This window comes from Triticum urartu, chromosome 2A (genome assembly GCF_056163025.1).
Source record: "Triticum urartu cultivar PI428250 chromosome 2A, HENAU_Tu73, whole genome shotgun sequence".
Classification (NCBI taxonomy): domain Eukaryota; kingdom Viridiplantae; phylum Streptophyta; class Magnoliopsida; order Poales; family Poaceae; genus Triticum; species Triticum urartu.
The window spans coordinates 611,926,403-611,930,980 of NC_141874.1; positions in this window are offsets into that span (position 1 = coordinate 611,926,403).

Here is a 4,578-nt window from a genome sequence, read left to right on the forward strand (position 1 = left end):
GGATCTTGCATCGTTTGTGTGGCAGTTGAATTGCCGAACGGGTCATCCGAAGTATGGAGTCCTGAGAGTAAGAGAAAAAAAGAAAAAAAAGGAATCTGGCAGCCCCTGGTGCGGTTTAAGCCGTATTTCGGGCGTGCCGTGATAGTGCCCCTTCCCCTGTGCCCATGGTATTTCAAGAGCGTAGTTATGTACGTGAAGCACTAGCTTCGCTATATCGCGATGGTTAGGGTTGGGGCCGCATTGCTACGCTAGCTCAGAACGTGCCAGGCGGTCTTGTTGTAGGGTACTTTGGGCGCGCTTGACAGTGTCCGGCTTTTTGAAGGCCGAACTGGAGAACTTCCTAGAGAGGCTACTTTGTACTTCTGCTGCGAGCGCTGCCGTGTGCTCCACCGTTCGGAGGGAGCATTCGGTGTTCCCATTGACCTCGATTACTCCTCTAGGCCCTGGCATCTTGAGCTTGAGGTATGCATAGTGCGGTACCGCGTTGAATTTTGCGAATGCGGTTCGCCCGAGCAGTGCGTGATAGCCACTACGGAACGGGACTATGTCGAAGATTAACTCCTCTCTTCGGAAGTTATCCAGAGATCCGAAGACCACTTCCAGTGTGACTGAGCCTGTACAGTTGGCTTCTACACCTGGTATGATGCCTTTAAAGGTCGTTTTGGTGGGCTCGAGGGATCTATGCCCATTTTTCGCACTGTATCCTGGTAAAGCAGGTTCAGGCTGCTGCCGCCGTCCATGAGGACTCTTGTGAGATGAAATCCGTCAATGATTGGGTCTAGAACCAATGCGGCGAAGCCACCGTGGAGGATCCTAGTGGGGTGGTCCCTTCGATCAAAGGTGATCGGGCAGGAGGACCATGGGTTGAACTTTTGGGCGACTGGCTCTATCGCATATACGTCCCGTAACGCACGCTTCCGCTCCCTCTTGGGGATGTGGGTTGTGTATATCATGTTCACCGTCCGCACTTGCGGGGGAAATCCCTTCTGTCCACTGTTGTTCGGCGGCCTGGGCTCCTCCTCGTCGTCGCTATGCAGCCCCTTGTCTTTGTTTTCGGCTCTTAACTTGCATGCCTGCTTAAACACACAACAGTCCCTGTTGGTGTGATTGGCTGGCTTTTCGGGGGTGCCATGTATCTGGCACAAGCGGTCGAGTATTCGGTCCAAACTGGACGGGCCCTGAGTATTTCTTTTGAATGCCTTTTTCCGTTGACCGGATTTGTAGCTTCGGAATCCGGCATTAACTGCCGTATCCTCGTTGCTGTCGCTATTAACGCGGCACTTTTGTTTGTTCCGACGCGACCTGTCGCTTTTGTCCTTGGTATTCGAATTACCAGGGTTCTTGGTTAAATTGTTGCTGCGAGCTAGCCAGCTGTCTTCTCCCGCGCAAAAGCGGGTCATGAGTGTCGTGAGGGCTGCCATAGATTTCGGCTTTTCCTGTCCCAGGTACCGGGCAAGCCACTCGTCACGGATATTATGCTTGAAGGCCGCAAAGGCCTCTGCGTCCGGACAGTCGACTATCTAGTTTTTCTTTGTTAGGAACCGTGTCCAGAATTGCCTGGCCGATTCCTCTGGCTGCTGAATTATGTGGCTTAGGTCATCGGCGCCCGGTGTTCGCACATAAGTGCCCTGAAAGTTGTCAAGGAATGCGGCTTCCAGGTCCTCCCAAGAACCGATTGAGTCTGCTAGCAAGCTGTTAAGCCAATGCCGGGCCGGTCCCTTAAGTTTGAGTGGGAGGTATTTGATGGCGTGTAGATCATCACCGCGGGCCATGTGGATATGAAGGAGATAATCCTCGATCCATACCGCAGGATCTGTTGTGCCATCGTACGATTCGATGTTTACGGGTTTGAAGCCCTCAGGGATTTTATGATCCATTACTTCATCTGTGAAGCATAGTGGGTGTGCGGCGCCTCTGTATTGGGCTATATCGCGACGCAGCTCGAAGGAGCTTTGTCTGTTGAGTTCGGCCCGGCCGGATTTATTGCATTCGGAGTGACGATCAACGTCACGTGCCGTGGGGCGCCTGCGTGATCCGTAGATATATCTTGTTTGCCTTGCCTTGTCCTCCAATATGTCGCGCAGGTCGGGCGCATTTTCCCGTGCCTTAGTGTGCTTGACGCGGCGTCGGGGCATGGCTTGAGCGGAGGGCCAAGAGGCCTCTCTGTCGCGGCCACGAGGTGGTCGGTCGGCCATGTCATGCGCTGGTGATGTAGGTGCTTCCTCCTCTAGTCGGGGTAGCAGCCTGCGCTTTGGGTAACTCTTGGAGGGGCATTCGAGTTCATACTCTTCGGCCGCAAGGACTTCAGTCCATCTGTCAGCTAGCAAATCCTGATCAGCTCTAAGCTGTTGCTGCTTTTTCTTGAGGCTGCTTGCCGTGGCCATAAGACTGTGTTTAAAATGCTCTTGTTCGGCGAGATCCTCTGGCATGACGAACTCGTCGTCGTCGAGGCTTGCCTCGTCTTCGGAGGGAGGCGTATAATTATCGCCCTCAACCTCTTGGTCCGCCGCCCTCTCGTGAGGGCTGGCTTCTCTGTCCTCCTATGCTGAATCTTGCTGGAGGGGGTGTTCTTCGGTGCTATCCGGAGTAGTATCATCTCCCGTGCCGGAATCACCGCTTTTGCTTTGGTGGGATTTAGAGCGGCGCCGCTGACGCCGGCGCTTGGGCTGTTTCTTAGAGGTATCGTCCCCTGCTGTTCCATCGCCATCTCCATTCTTTGGAGTGTCCACCATATATATGTCATATGACGAGGTGGCCTTCCAGCGCCCTATAGGTGCTGGTTCTTGTTCGTCTCCTGCATCGTCGTCCATGCCGTTGATTTCTTCGGAGTCGAAGTCAAGCATGTCGGTTAAGTTGTCGACAGTGGCTACCAAGTGGGTGGTGGGTGGGTTTTGAATTTCTTCATCGTCCGTATCCCAACCTTGCTGACCGTAGTCCGGCCAGGGCTCTCCTGATAAAGAGAGAGACTTTAGAGAATTCAGAATGTCGCCGAAGGGCGAGTGCTGAAAGATGTCTGCGGCGGTGAACTCCATTATCGGCGCCCAATCGGATTCGATCGGCAGGGGCGCGCAGGGCTCGGAGTTCGGAGAGGAATCCGGCTCCTCGGAGTCACGGGCCATGCGGAGTGCGGGGCTGGAGTTCGGCTCGATCGCCTCTGAGATCGCAGCCCCTGAGGTAGCGTCCAATCGCTGATCCTCGATCGGCGCAGTAGGCTCCGAATCAATGGTCGGAACCGATGCGTGTGCGGCCTCCAAGGCGCTGTTCGGCGGCAGAGCTATATCATGTCCATCGAGACAGTGCGGCGCGCTTGGCTGTGGCTCGAATCTGTCGAAGATCAAGTCCCCGTGGATGTCAGCCGTGTAGTTTAGGCTTCCAAACCTGACCTGATGGCCAGGGGCGTAGCTTTCGATCTGCTCAAGGTGGCCAAGCGAATTGGCCCGCAGTGCGAAGCCGCCGAAGACGAAGATCTGTCCGGGGAGAAAAGTCTCACCCTGGACTGCATTGCTGTTGATGATCGAAGGAGCCATCGGGCCTGAAAGCGACGACGCAGAGGAACTCTCAATGGAAGCACCAATGTCGGTGTCAAAACCGGCGGATCTCGGGTAGGGGGTCCCGAACTATGCGTCTAGGCCGGATGGTAACAGGAGGCAAGGAACACAATGTTTTACCCAGGTTCGGGCCCTCTTGATGGAGGTAAAACCCTACGTCCTTCTTGATTAATATTGATGATATGGGTAGTACAAGAGTAGATCTACCATGAGATCAAGGAGGCTAAACCCTAGAAGCTAGCCTATGGTATGATTGTTGTATGATGAAGTTGTCCTACGCACTAAAACCCTCCGGTTTATATAGACACCAGAGAGGGTTAGGGTTACACAAAGTTGGTTACAATGGTAGGAGATCTTGAATATCCGCATCGCCAAGCTTGCCTTCCATGCCAAGGAAAGTCCCCTCCGGACACGGGATGAAGTCTTCAATCTTGTATCTTCATAGTCCTGGAGTCCGGCTGAAGGTATAGTCCGGCTACCCGAACACCCCCTAATCCAGGACTCCCTCAACCACCCTAGTCCTCTGTCCAGGAGTTGCAACTAGTTTCTGGTGTTTATAGGATATGTGTTGGCGGTCGTGCGTAGCGCTGACCCTAGGGGTGGGCTATGATGCGGTAGATACACCATGGCACGGTGTACCGAGTCGCCCGTTTGGTGTCTCGGGAACCCTGTACACATCGTTCGGGGCCATATGTGGAAACCTCGGTCGGACTCCCTGCGGATGGAACCTGGATACGCGATAAACCTGGACCAGAGACTTGAGTGTTTAGGTAGGCCGTAGCCGACACCCTTGGTGGCCTTCCGCTTGAAGGTTGCCGAGTACATGTCGTGTAAACGGCGGCAAGTGGTGAGAGCGTTTGTAAAGAAGTACACCCCTGCAGGGTTAACATCATCTATTCGAATAGACGCGTCCGCGGTAAAGGACTACTTGGTTGCCTATACAGTTCATAGACAAGTGAAAGTGGATACTCTAAAATGCACAAGATAAGCGTGAGTGATATGGATGGCATTCTTGTAGGGAGACGGGAGC